Raw genomic sequence first — 14,733 nt, 5'->3', positions numbered from 1 at the left:
TGAGAACGATGTTGGCCGTGGGTTTGTCATATACGGCCTTTATTATGTTGAGGTGAGTTCCCTCTATGCCTACTTTCTGGAGGTTTTTTATCATAAATGGGAGTTGAATTTTGTCAAAAGCTTTTTATATATCTATTGAGATGATCATATGGTTTTTCTCCTTCAATTTGTTAATATGGTGTATCACATTGATTGATTTGTGTATATTGAGGAATCCTTGCATTCCTGGGATAAACCCCACTTGATCATGGTGTGTGATCCTTTTAATGTGCTGTTGGATTCTGTTTGCTAGTATTTTGTTGACGATTTTTGCATCTTTGTTCATCAGTGATATTGGCCTGTAGTTTTCTTTTTTTGTGACATCTTTGTCTGGTTTTGGTATCAGGGTGATGGTGGCCTTGTAGAATGAGTTTGGGAGTGTACCTCCCTCTGCTATATTTTGGAAGAGTTTGAGAAGGATAGGTCTTAGCTCTTCTCTAAATGTTTGATATAATTCGCCTGTGAAGCCATTTGGTCCAGGGCTTTTGTTTGTTGGAAGATTTTTAATCACAGTCTCAATTTCAGTGCTTGTGATTGGTCTGTTTATATTTTCTATTTCTTCCTGGTTCAGTCTCGGAAGGTTGTGCTTTTCTAAGAATTTGTCCATTTCTTCCAGGTTGTCCATTTTATTGGCATAGAGTTGCTTGTAGTAATCTCTCATGATGCTTTGTGTTTCTGCAGTGTCACTTGTTACTTCTTTTTCATTTCTAATTCTATTGATTTGAGTCTTCACCCTTTTTTTCTTGATGAGTCTGGCTAATGGTTTATCAATTTTATCTTCTCAAAGAACCAGCTTTTAGTTTTATTGATCTTAGCTATTGTTTCCTTCATTTCTTTTTCATTTATTTCTGATCTGATCTTTATGATTTCTTTCCTTCTGCTAATTTTGGGGGTTTTTTTGTTCTTCTTTCTCTAATTGTTTTAGGTGTAAGGTTAGGTTGTTTATTTGAGATGTTTCTTGTTTCTTGAGGTAGGATTGTATTGCTATAAACTTCCCTCTTAAAACTGCTTTTGTTGCATCCCATAGGTTTCAGGTCATCGTGTTTTCACTGTCATTTGTTTCTAGGTATTTTTTGACTTCCTCTTTGATTTCTTCAGTGATCTCTTGATTATTTAGTAGCATATTGTTTACCTTCCATGTGTTTGTATTTTTATAAACTTTTTCCTGTAATTGATATCTGGCCTCATAGAGTTGTGGTCGGAAAAGATACTTGATATGATTTCAATTTTCTTAAATTTACTGAGGCTTGATTTGTGACCCAGGATATGATCTATCCTGGAGAATGTTCCATAAGCACTTGAGAAGAAAGTGTATTCTGTTGTTTTTGGATGGAATGTCCTATAAATATCAATTAAGTCATGGTGACTTTTTTCTTCATTGGTTTTGTAATTTGGATTGTGAGCTAATGTTGGGCTCTCTCTTTGGGAATGCTAATGAGACCTGGGTTGAAGCCTCTATCTTCAACAAAGGATGTGCTTTTGCTTCCCAGTCCATGTGGGTTGTATATAAGCTCTATGAAATAACAAAAATCTCATATAGTACTTTTTTTTTTGGTAACCATAATAGTTCTTAGCACATCATTAGTCTCACTCTACTGTTTAGAAAAAAAATGACAGTAACAATATAAATGTATTGATATCATTTGTATATTGAAATTTTCATTTTGCAATGTGACTCCCACATATAAAAAATTCTGTCTTTGTATACTTTGAAATCATAAACTAGTAAGTTTCACACATATTGTAGATTTATACATAACATCAATTACAATGGTATTTTTAAGCTTATACATTTATTTGACTTCCCCATATTTTAAGTGTTGTAGTTATAAGGTATGCCTATGGTATTTATGAAAGCCCATTTGCCAACTTCATCCTTTTTTTTTTTTTTAGGGATCACCCTGCCAGTGTATAAAACAGTCCTGTGGACAAGAAATGTAGAAAGGGAAGTGATCACAAAAATGAGAGATAGAAAATATATAGGAGAAAGGAATATATGTGGAAGAAAGGAAATAGATATGTGTGAGAAAGGGAAAAAGAAGAAAGGAAGAAATAAATAAGGGTTTTTAAATTTTCAAAAGGAAGGAGTAAACAGGGGTTTTCAAATGAAACATTGGATATTTTAATATTTATTCAAGTCACCGGGGGTATTTGCTAAAAAAACAGACGTCCAGGACCAGACTACAGAGATAATGAGACAATAGATCTGAGAGCAGACTCAGGAATCTAGGTTGGCCTTAGACAACCATTTAAGAAATACTGGAATAGGGTGAGCACAGAATTAGAAAATGACACATGGTGGGGACTGGGGACGTGCCAATAACAACTGACAAGGGAGCAACTTCTGCCACAGGATGCTAACCCTAGCTATTTGGAGATCCTCTGAAAGATACTAGTGTATGTCTAGATTCAAAATCTCTTTCTGTGTTTTCAGTACCATCCACAGTTTGTAAGATAACACTCCGACCAACGATATTCACCTGAGCCATAAAATGACCACACAGTGAAAGAAATAAGAAACAGGCTTTCTAAAAAGTATCATCAGCACATTCTTTTTTTTTTTTTTTTTTTTTGCGGTATGCGGGCCTCTCACTGTTGTGGCCTTTCCCGTTGCGGAGCACAGGCTCCGGATGCGCAGGCTCAGCGGCCATGGCTCACGGGCCCAGCTGCTCCGTGGCATGTGGGATTTTCCTGGACTGGGGCACGAACCCGTGTCCCCTGAATCGGCAGGTGGAGTCTCAACCATTGCGCCACCAGGGAAGCCCATCAGCACATTCTTAAATGCAGTAAAATAGCCCACACTAGAAACAGAGCTGATTTTTCTCACATGAGGGATTTAGTGTGTTTAAATTATCACAGGGTTACCTGGCTAAGGGAACATGACCCACCTCCTGCAGATCACTATGTCCTGGGATGAGGATGCTGGCCTCCTTGCACTGCCGAACTCCAAAGAAGTTTCAAAACACTGAGGGGCAACGGGTACACAATCTGCGCACTATGAGAAGTCTGCAGCCCGGTTCATTTTCTTAGGTGGGCTTAGGGTACAGGCTGAAATCGTGGAGTAGGGCTAAAATCAGAAAGAGAAGAGGTAAGTGGTGTCAGGCTGAGTGTCACAATTACAGTTTAGGGGAAGGATCCATACCTTAAAATGACAATAATCAAGGAAAGCCCCAATATGACTGGAATAAGCCTGAAGGCTTATTGTTCACTTATTATGTCTCCTCTGAATTCCAGACCACTGTAGGTTTTAATCTTATAATTATGGGGGGAAAAATGATCTTGCTCACTTCAAGAACATAAATCAACCCTAGGTCTCTCTAGTTGACTTGTCTATGGAAAATGGACTTTGGGTGTTCTAAGTGGTTTTGAAAATCTTTTTTGGTAGGGATGTGATATGTGATTTGTCTTTCCTTGGTTTCTTGGTAGGAGGCAATTGTCGTAAATTTCAAATAACGTGCAGAAATGCACCTTGTGGGAAAGAAGGTGGATTTTTGCCAGTGTATTTGCTTTTGTGGGCATATCTGTTCAGGTTTATTAGTGATAACAGTTCCTTTCAAGTACAAGTGCGTGGAAAGTGTTAAGGTCTGTGAAATGATTACGAGACAGTAGGCAAGAAATTGAGAAAAAGCCATAGCTCCTGGGAATGAGCCGTGAGAAGATCTAGTAGTGAGTGCTCCCTAGGATTGCTGTCAGGGTACAAAGTGAGGACGGTGGGCAGAGAAGTGGGAGCGGTGCGGGAGAGAGGGCTGGAGGTAGCTAATACATACATACACGCACAAAGCCCATACAGCTTCACTCATGTCAGGTTAAGAAGTGCCTTTTCCAGAAACTCAGTAAAGAAATGGTATGCATTCAGGAGCTGTTTCAACCTGTCCACACCCTACCCTGACTTCCCCAGAAAACAGGCAAGCAAGGAGGCAAATGCCATTGCCAAGCCTCCGGTCTCTGGCGTCCAGCTCCCTCAGCTCCCAGAGCACAGACCCACAGGACGTCACACGGAGCTGTCTCCAAGAGTGGGCACTGCACCGACCTGAGGCAAAGTTTTGATCTGATTCACTCCAAATCTGTCTGCCACTCGAGAGTGGGGTTTGGCCGCAGGGGCTCCCCAGCAGCACCAGGCAGAGGCTGAGCAGCAGCAGCAGCAACAGCCTGCAGGCTGAGTAAGGAGCCAGCCTCCGCCGCCGCCTCCTCCTCCTGCCGGCGCGGAGTCGGCAGCACAGCCAGTCCCTATCGCTGTCACGCCGCCAGCAGCGCGGCCCCTCCGCCCCCCACCCCACCCCACCCCCGCACGGCCCCAACCCTCTCACTGTTATTTGCTTGACTGACCCCAAATGGGAAGGAGGGAGGACCCGGGCGCCTGAGGGAGGGGAGGGCGTTGGCCCGCCCACTCCTTCCCCTCTGGCTCCCTGCGGCAGCTTCTTCTCCTCATTGGTCACACGCTTGCGTCCATCATCCCCACGCGGCCCCGGGATTGGCAGAAGGCGCACTTCGGGGCGAGGAGGGCAGAGTGACTCCGCTGGTCTCCAGCGCCTCATCTTTCCCTCCACCCCCCTTTTCTACGTCCACCCACCTCTCCCCAGCCCCCACTCCACCCGCCCCCCCTCCTCCAGTTCGCGGCAGTGTCCTTAGAAGACTCATTGGGCCAGGGGCGAAGCCAGCCGCCTATCGAGCCGCACCGTCATTGGCCGACGCCCACGCCCGTCGGAGCGGCAGGCTTCGCCACTGGGTGGCTTCGCTCCGCTCCCCGCCCCCCCCAATGCCTCGCCCTCTCCTTCGCCTCCTCCCCTCCCGGCTCTTCCACGGCCCCCTTTCCCCTCCCGTCCCCGCCGCTTCTCCCCTGTCCAGCTGGGCGGGGACTGCTGTACGACTCTGTAAAGTCTGTGAGTCACTGCACAACCTATCAATCCAATTAAATGTCTTGAGCGAGCCGAGCAGGCGGTGCTGCCGCCGCCGCCGCTCGCCCAGCCGCGGCCGCCCCTTCTCGCAGCGCCCCTCTGATCCATGGCTGTCTGTACTTGTTACGGTGTAACCTCCTCCTCCGCCTCCTCCGCCTCCTCCTCAGGAGCCGCTGCAACTTCCCCTCAGCCAGCCTCCTCCTCTGCTTGGGGACTGCAAAGGCATGGGATAGACCTAGAGCCACTTCTCTCTCCCCTCCAGCCCTCGCTCAATCTCCCCCCTTTAAATTAAAGTCTGTTCTTCGCTCCTCGTCGTTTTAGGGATTTATTTGTCAGTCTTTTATTTCCCCTGATTTTATTTTCCCTTCCTGGGGCAGGGGGGTCGCAGGGGCCGGTGGGTTTATTTTAGGGAAGGGGCTCTCCCCCCTCCCCCCATTTCTCCTTGTCCCTTTGCGGCTGTGACTTGATTTTCCTGCCCCTCTCCGCTCCCACCCCTCGAACTCAGCGTCCTGCACTCGAGTGACGCAGCGACACCCTCCGCCCACAGCCCAGACGTCCCCTCCCTCGCTGCCACCCCGACCCGTCTCGGGGCTGGACCCGGTGCCGACTTCACAGAAGGGTGAGTACCGTGTTGGGTTGGCGGAGGGGTGGGGGAGAATCTAGAAAAATTTTGTAGCCGGTCCACTCTGGGGAGGGCAGGGATCACGTTGTGGGCTGGAGGTTCCCGGTCAGGCGTGGATTTGAGGTGGCGACTGCCTCCCCCTCGCTCCCTCTTCCCCCGCCCCTCGACTCCTAATTCACCAGCCTTGCTGTATTTCTAGGTATTGCCAGACTTCCACCATCGGGGCATTATAATGCTTATAAAATGAGCTGTAATGGCATGCTTTCTTAGTGAGTGGTCGTAGTCAGCGATGTGATCTGATAGACTGTATGACCAGCAAAAAGTGCAAAACGGCTAATGGGTAGGTTTTCCTCCAAATCAAAGTTAAACTTTTATTCAATAAAGGCAAAGTAAAAGGTATTTCTAATTTGAACGTGTGGAGATAGACCAAGAGAAGACAGGTTGCCTTGTGGCATGGCTTACTATTTTTATTTTAAAATAGTTCTTTAGGTTCCCTTTTGAAAAAAAAGTGAATTCAGTATTAACGTTAAGGTTATGAAGTCTTTGAACCTGTTGGAGGAAAGCAAGGTAAGATGGAAATCCAGCTTGACACTTCATCTTTAGCTCACCTCTATTCTAGCAAGAAATTAAAGCACAGAATTTTTTATTTCTCCGTCACTGGGCACAGTGGGGTGTGCTAAGGACAAAAAGGGCTTTTTTTTTTTCCTTTTGATATCCCTCTTTTGTATACTTGATTGCTCTTGAACAAAATTTTAATTTGGTTTCTTGGTCGTTGGCTGTTCGAAAGTACACATACTTGGCTATATATGCTTTATGAGAATCTTGCCCTATGCATCTGTAATATTTAATTTGAGATAAAACTAAAAAATATGAGAAATAGTTACTCTGAATCACCTTCTGAGGTCACTTGTGAGAACTCAGCCTATTTAAAATGGTATTCCTCTTTTTGAATCAAGTTCTGGTCTAGTTGTCCACAAGATTCAAATTAGGCCAAACCAAACATGTTTTGAAATATTAAAGTACAGGAAAGGCCTCTTAGTAGTTCATTCTCTCCTTCTCCTTCAGACTAGCCAGAGTAAGTTGTTGATAAATTTAATTGTAAAGAATAGACTGTTCCTGTACTGAAATCTGCCAAGTTTCTACAGAAAGATTTCTTTTTAAAGAGGAGAAATGTGTTTATGATCAGCCAAAAGTAGTAAAGTTGACTCAAATGTAAGTGCTGTCATAAGGAAATGCTTATCATAAGCCCCAAAACCTTGCAGAGTGTTTCAGGAAGACTTATACAAAGTCTTTTTGAATTGTTTAATAAATTTCATCATGTGGTCTTTTTCTTGAGTGTAAGACTGAATTATTGAGAGGCCTCAGAGCAGAGGGGAGCCATGCTGCCTGAGTTTGAATCTAGCCACCATCCCTGGATGGCTGACTGACCTTAGGCAGGTTTCAAACCTGGCCTGTGAGGGTTTTCTCCTGTAAATGGGAGGGATGACTTTTCATCTAAGGGTTGCCTTAAGGATAAGTGAGAGGGCACAAGGCACAGAGTACTTGCTGTTAGCTGCCCCATCATAATCATCACCATCATCATCATCCACTGAGAGGATGTGTGGTGTAGTGGTTAAGGGGACCTCCACAACCAGACTGTAGGTTCAAGTGCCAGCATTTCCTCTTGCTATCCTTGTGATCTTGGCCGAGGTAACCTCAGATTCCCCATCTATAAAGCGGGGATAATAGAAAATTTTACACAGGGTTACTGTGAGGTCGGAATGAGTTTGACTAGTATTTGGTACATCTTTTCAAGTTTAATTCTGTTTTTTTCCTGGTATGTCTTGAAACAATGATGACTATATTTTTTAGAACTATACTTTTTGTAAAGATAAAGAGTTATTGCTGTCAGTGAAATAAGTGAGTTCTTATCCATATGCATGATGATTTATGGGATTTATACTTTTCAATAAAGTTTATATGAGTTTTTAGTTATTGGATGAGTTGAGTTGATCACTCTTTCATTTAAGCTTGCATAACCAAATATATATACCACTATTATAATGATACCTATCACATATTTGCCGTTATATGTGATTTTCTCCTCTACTAAACAGAAAGCTCTTTGAGGGTAAGAATAGTGTTTCATTCATAATTTAATCCCAGGTGCCCAGCAGAGTACCTGGTACATAGATCGGTAGAATGAATTAAACAATGTTATTCTCAATTTGTTTATGAGTAGTTGAATGACATTGTAAGTGATATTACGGAGCATACTATTATTTGTGGTGTTGAGTTGAATTTTTATGTTTTCACTTACTATTTTTGGAAATAGAAAGGGAATTATAACATGTTTTATTAGGAAAATATTTTTCATTTTGAAGATTGAACTTAAAATATTCTTAAAAGTAATATCAAATATCTTCTTTTAATACCTGATGTGGCCTTTTTTTTTAATTTTATTTTTTTATTTTTTTGCGGTACGCGGGCCTCTCACTGTTGTGGCCTCTCCCGTTGCGGGGCACAGGCTCCGGACGCGCAGGCTCAGCGGCCATGGCTCACGGTCCTAGCCGCTCCGCGGTATGTGGGATCTTCCCAGACCGGGGCACGAACCCGTGTTCCCTGTATCGGCAGGCGGACTCTCAACCACTGCGCCACCGGGGAGACCCTGATGTGCCCATTTTTTTTACTGAAAGACTTTCTGACTCCCAAACTTCCTGTAACTAAGTTGGATGTTATTATAATTAATACAAATTATACAAATTAGATTTTGAATGTCCCAAATGATGATGTGATGTTATTATCGGCTTCAGAATTAATAATAATAAAGAGAATTTTATCAAACCAACACTGTGGAAATAAAACGATATCATTTCCTTAAGGACCTAAGCTTTATTTCTCTTTCCATTCAAGAGTGAAATTCTTTCTCTTGAGCAGTCTTAATAAATAATTAGCTTTTCAAATAGGCGTAGTAAATAGTATAATAGGAATCATAAAGAAGGTATATGTAATTAGTAAATAAAGCACTTCAACTAACTTCACCACACACTTAATAGGCATTACACAATTGGGTAATGTATCTTTTTAAATAAGAAAATTGATCGGGCCTGTGCCACCCGCTTCATTTATAGAATCATTCTGCTTTACTTGTCAATAAAACCAGTTTAATTACTGTGCCCTCTAAAATTATAAAAATGCAAGAAATATCTTTCATGAAGGAGATATCCTCAGTAACAAAATCTGAAAACTAATCTACTCAGAAGTGTTACAGAGTTCCATAACATTGTTAAAACTTTTCAAATATGTGAACTGTCTAGTACAATGTGGGTAATTTTGTATATATAATCCTTTGTCTAACCAAATCATCAGTTATCCAATTTAGTTGAATATATTGCATTTTCACTGGCTAAAACAATTAATTTTTAAAAAGTCGCGCATTTTTGTTCATACACTTTTAAAGCAGCTAATCTAAAATGAAACTTAAAAAATTAATTTATAGGCATTTAGAAACTACACTTAAGTGTCTGGTCTGCAAGATGAAAGGTCTGAGTTTTTGCTTAACACATTTCATCATGACATTATTTCTGTAGCTTATATCTCTTTCATTTAACATTTTTCATTTTGGTGAAGACATTTGAGTATTTATTGATATTTTACAGATGTATATAATGTCTTCAACTTTTAAAAAAGTGAAGTTTCTGATGAAGAATTGTCTGGAAGGAAGAGGAAGAGGAATAGAAATAACCTTTAGGGCCTGTGGTTTCTATCCTTTTAACATTAGGAAAATGGATAATAATATATTCTGTCAGTGATCAAAAGGAGAGGAAAATTATTTTTGTGTTATCTATTGACATAAACTTGGAATTAAAGTCCCTGGAGTTCTAGACTGAACCATGCTACCGATTGGCACGTGACCTTGAGCATTACACTTAACCTCCAGGACTCTCCCTGTTCTTATCCTTTTTTTTTTCATCGTTATTAGATTATAATTGCTTTACAATGTTGTGTTAGTTTCTGCTGTACAACAAAATGAATCAGCTATATGTAACCTATATCCCCTCCCTCTTGGGCCTCCCTCCCACCCTCCCCATCCCACCCCTGTGGTCCTCACAAAGCACGGAGCTGATCTCCCTGTGCTATATAGCAGCTTCCCACTAGCTATCTATTTTACACATGGTAGTGTATATATGTCAATGCTACTCTCTCAATTCGTCCCACCCTCCCCTTCCCCCTACGCCCCCGCTGTGTCCACAAGTCCATTCTGTCTGTTCTGCCCTGCCACTAGGTTCATCAGTACCATTTTTCTAGATTCCATATATATGTATTAGCATACATTCTCTTTCTGACTTACTTCACTCTGTATGACAGAGTCTAGATAAATCCACATCACTATAGATGACTCAGTTTCGTTCCTTTTTATGGCTGAGTAGTGTTCTTATCCTTTCAGTGGGAGGAGGGAAGGCAGTTACCCTGCCCTCACTCACAGAGGACATTGTAGGGATAAGTTGTAAGTGTTGTGTTTTTTTTTGCTGTACGCGGGCCTCTCACTGTTGTGGCCTCTCCCGTTGCGGAGCACAGGCTCCGGATGCGCAGGCTCAGCGGCCATGGCTCACGGGCCCAGCCACTCCACGGCATGTGGGATCTTCCCGGACCGGGGCACGAACCCGTATCCCCTGCATTGGCAGGCGGACTCTCAACCACTACGCCACCAGGGAAGCCCCTGTAAGTGCTTTTTAAAAGCATTGGAGAAGGACAGGGTGCAAGCAAATACAAAGTAAACATTTGCATTTAGAAATGGACATTTGTTTGTCATTATTAAAAAATTGTGACTTTAGATCTTTTGTCTGAAGGGCATTTTTCCTTTTAACTTTATATTTGTAGAGACTTCTTACTGGTATGTTCACAAGAAAGTATAAGGTACCTAAAAGAGCCAAGAAACTTTGAAATGGATTTTAAATGTTAACATTGAGTTTTGGTATATCCTAGATTATAGCAGATGTTGATATTATAAGAACAAACTTTATGTATCTAGGAGATAATACATTTTATTAACTTAAAGCTTGTAAAACTTTCACGTGTGTTGCAGGAAAAAATGTTTAGATGTATCAGTTTTGTTAGCAGTATATTCAAAGAGAAAAATTAGATTATTTACTTTTAAATTTCAAAAGGATTACTTGGCTAGAGGACCCCTTCTTACACTAAGTTATTTTTGTACCTTGAATACAGTGAAATGTGCACATTTCAGAATATAGTGGCTTGAAGGATTTTATTTACTCCAGCGAATCTTTTATTTAGGAAGGTGAATGAAGACAGGTATGGAAAGGCTGTATTTTAAGAAACTAGTGTTTTTTTTCCTCTTGTCCCTAAAAATGAGTTCTGAGTCTTTAAAAGTCTAAAAGCCCAGAGTTAACATGTTATGTCAGTTTCTTTGAATTCAGTTTTCCCTCTCTCTGGTTATTAACAGAAGAGTTGTCACAACCTTATGATATTATCACTTTTTAAAGTGGAAATGAAATTCTAGTGTACTCAGAGTACACTAGACATACAAAGAAATATTTTTTGTTCCAACTAATATTAAGTATAGTGAACAGTGATCCTCAAATGCAAGGTTGCTAAGCAGAAAGCAGCTTTTAAAAGTGTATTGTCCTTTTGTCCTTATTGTTCAACATCCAATTGATGAAAACTCAGAACGATCAGATTTCTTTTCTACTTTTTAATGTATAGTCCACACTGATGTTTATAAAGTTTTGTGTGATGTTACGTACAACTCTGTAGTATTGAATGTTTACTTTTAACATATTAAATAAAATGACCAAAACAGTCCACCTTTTATTTAAATTTTATCTGATTTTCACAACCTTCTTCCCTTTGTTCTACCATTGTTTTTCAGTTTTCTTAATATTACCACTTGAATTTGTGTTTCTTTTAATGCGGCATCTTTCTCATTTTGCTCTTCTTTTCACATTGGTCTTTTTCCTTGATTATGACAGGTTTTTTTCTTTGCCTCTCTTTTGCCTTTGCCTCTGTTTAAGGCATGGAATAGGGGTTTTCATCTATTTCAGTCTGCTTTTATGAGACTGAGGCAAAGGCCTTCCATATAGAAAATTTGCTTTGCCTTATTTCAGAAGATGAGCTCTCTGATTATCTTATCTACACAAAACTTAAGGGGCCGTTTTGTAAACCTAAAACCAAGTTTTAACTAATGTGAGTTGGTAAAAAGGGACAATAACGATGTGTTTATTATTTACTGCTTTTCTATTAATCTCTTTTTTGGGGGGGTTAACCACAGAATTTTTTCTGTCCACATTACCTTGAAACATCTCAAACATCCAGGCTTTGTGTTGCTCGGCGCCCAGTGCTGGGCGAGCCCTGGCGGCAGTCTGAGCTATGACTGTGGCCACCTGACCACGTGGGGGGCGAGTGGGCCTGAGAACAGCACATTAGACATGAAGAGCAGGTCCTTTGTTTTGTTTTTAACTCCGTAAAACCAGACAGAACCTCAGACTCTGTCCACTGTGAGGTTTTCCAGGGTTCGCCATTGTTGAATGACTAATGTTCCTGGTGAAGTAACCATTAGCTTTATTGTCTTCCAGTGGCCTCAGCTCAAATGAAATGTATCCCTTTGAGTTAATTTTGTTTTGATTTTAAGACTTCTTTTCACTGAGAAAATCAAAGGGTATGAAAATGAATATGTATTTTTAAACGAAAATGATTTACATAAAAATCCTTTGAGTAAAAAGATTTTTTAAGGACTCAAATCCATTGATTTGGAGAGAATGTTTTGTAGTTTCTTTCTTTCTTTCTTATTTTTTTAACATCTTTATTGGAGTATAATTGCTTTACAATGGTGTGTTAGTTTCTGCTTTATAACAAAGTGAATCACCTATATGTTTAATAGTTTCTTAAAATACTTGACATTTATTCAGACATTGGGAGTAGAAAACCTTTCAATTTGATTAAATGAAATGAATTCCCTTTTTGATTTACAAAACAAACAGTCCATTGTTACTTTTTATTTAAACAGTTCAAATATAGGGTTAGATAAACTTCATTTTGGAGTTGATTAAATAAGAGACTTTCCAGAAATTGTACTTTGTAAAATCTATGCCTCTTGGAAGAAGCTTGGTCTTTTCTTTTTTCTTTTGTAAACCTATATCCCATTCCTGACTTCATTCATTTATTCATTTCATTCAACAGATTTATTGAGCACTTACTATGTGCCAGCTACTCTTACGAGGTATATACATTATAGCAGTGAAGAAAAGAAACAAATATTATTGTCCTTGTAGAAATTACATTCTAAACTATTTTGATGTGTTTAGAGCTTGTTATCTACTATTTTGAGTAGTGATAACTAAACACTGTGTAATAATGGTTTGAAAAAAAGTCAAGATTTCTTCATATGGATTTTATACCTTTTAAGTTGGTACAAAAGTCTAAAACTGAGTCCTGAAACAAAACTGCATTCAAATGGACAATTTTTATTTGAGTTTGAGTTGAAATATTAAAAACCTATAATGTTGCTGATATTTCCACCAGAAATCATGAAATCATCGTCGTTTATGAACCCTGGGAAACCTTACATTGGACATGGTCTGAAATTTCTCCTAGCTTTTCTCCTAGCTTTTCTTTACACCTTTGAAGTTGTTTTCTCACTTTGCTTTGTTTTCTTTGTGACAGAGCCCCCAAAAAATGTCTAACACTGAAAATTGCACAATGGAAATGTAGTCATCTCAGCTATATGGCACAATTAACAAGAAAATCTTAAGTTTCCTTTGTCTAGTGTACATAAAGAACTAATCTTTTGTTTCTGTGATTGTAAAAACTATGTAATTTCCTAAACAAATAAAACTCTTAGTGTACATTTCCACCTCAAATATTAAAGAAGATATATGTGTTTTTGTGGTACAAATAGCACGAGTATGATATAATATAATGATTTTCATTAATTATTTTATTTTTGTTCATAAATATTTAACACATGTCCCAAGTGCTTGGGGATATCAGAGACTAATAGACATGGCACCTGTCCATAATGGTTTTCACAGTCCGGTTGGGGAGACAAACGATCCCCACATGAAAATTGTCTCTTGTGTTGGGCAATATGAGATTTAACTTGATGTAAAGTCTGGTGTTGACCACTACAGTAAGCAAGGTCAAATGGACTTGCCTTCTGGAAGTCCTGGATGGCCTTCATAGGAATCCATCCTTCCTTTTTTTGTTTTTGTTTTTAATCCTTTTAAGTTTGGGAAAGATGGCCATCTTTGTGCCTTAGGCACCTAAGGGTAGAACAGTCCCTTTTCTAGCTACTGCAACTGCTCAGCAAGGAAGGAAGGGAAATGGAGTACACACCCTAGCCATTTATTATCAATTCATTCGCTAGCTATACCTGAGGGAAGTAGGGACTCTGAACCGAAAATAGAATACAAATGCCCCAACTTCCAATGGTTCAACTTCCAATGGTTCAACTTTACCATGGTGTGAAAGTTCTATACATTCAGTAGAAAATGGAGCTGGAATTTTGAGTTTGGATCTTTTCCTGGGCTGACAGTATGCTACATGATCCTCTCGTGATGACAGTCATGAGGTAAATAACTAATACACTTAACAACTATTCTGTACCTGTACAACCATTCTGTTTTTCACTTTCAGTACAGTATTCAATAAATTACATGAGATATTCAATACTTTAGTATAAAATAGGCTTTGTGTTAGATGATTTTGCCTGATTGTAGGCTAATGGAAGTGTTCTGAGCATGTTTAAGGTAGGCTAGGCTAAGCTATGATGTTTGGTAGGTTAGGTGTATTAAATGCATTTTTGACTTACAGTATTTTCAGTTTACATGGGTTTTTCAGGATGTAACCCTGTTGTAAGTTGAGGAAGATCTGTATATGGGCACACAATGGATATGGTTTGGGTTCTTGAGGACAAAAATTTTTCCAGAGCTTTGGGAAGGCTGGTACCTCAATGAGGGCCATGTACACAAGGGCAGTTCCCTGAAAAATGGATGAAACACTGAAAGAGGAGGAAAGAAGTGGAGATGGAGACTTTTGATAGTTACTGAAGACACACCCTTTTCCCCTCAGTTTTGCCTGGAGCAGTCCTGCCTGTGAGATGGGCATGCCCTGGGCCTAATATGCCAAACTTAGGAAGTCTATATATTGCTGTAATATGTAGGTATGATCTTTCTAAATTGT

General features: G+C 40.2%; 1 protein-coding gene across 1 annotated transcript in view; it reads left to right on the top strand.

Moving 5' to 3' along the window:
* Nucleotides 1-4,966: 4,966 nt before the first annotated feature.
* SERTAD2 (SERTA domain containing 2) overlaps nt 4,967-14,733 on the top strand; it is a 115,115-nt gene continuing 105,348 nt past the window's right edge. The window contains exon 1 of the mRNA XM_060117580.1: nt 4,967-5,553. The gene's annotated coding sequence lies outside the window, so the exon portion shown is untranslated. The remainder of the gene's footprint in view (nt 5,554-14,733) is intronic.

Source organism: Mesoplodon densirostris, chromosome 14, assembly GCF_025265405.1.
Source record: "Mesoplodon densirostris isolate mMesDen1 chromosome 14, mMesDen1 primary haplotype, whole genome shotgun sequence".
NCBI lineage: Eukaryota > Metazoa > Chordata > Mammalia > Artiodactyla > Ziphiidae > Mesoplodon > Mesoplodon densirostris.
This window is presented reverse-complemented; position numbering and strand designations above follow the sequence as displayed.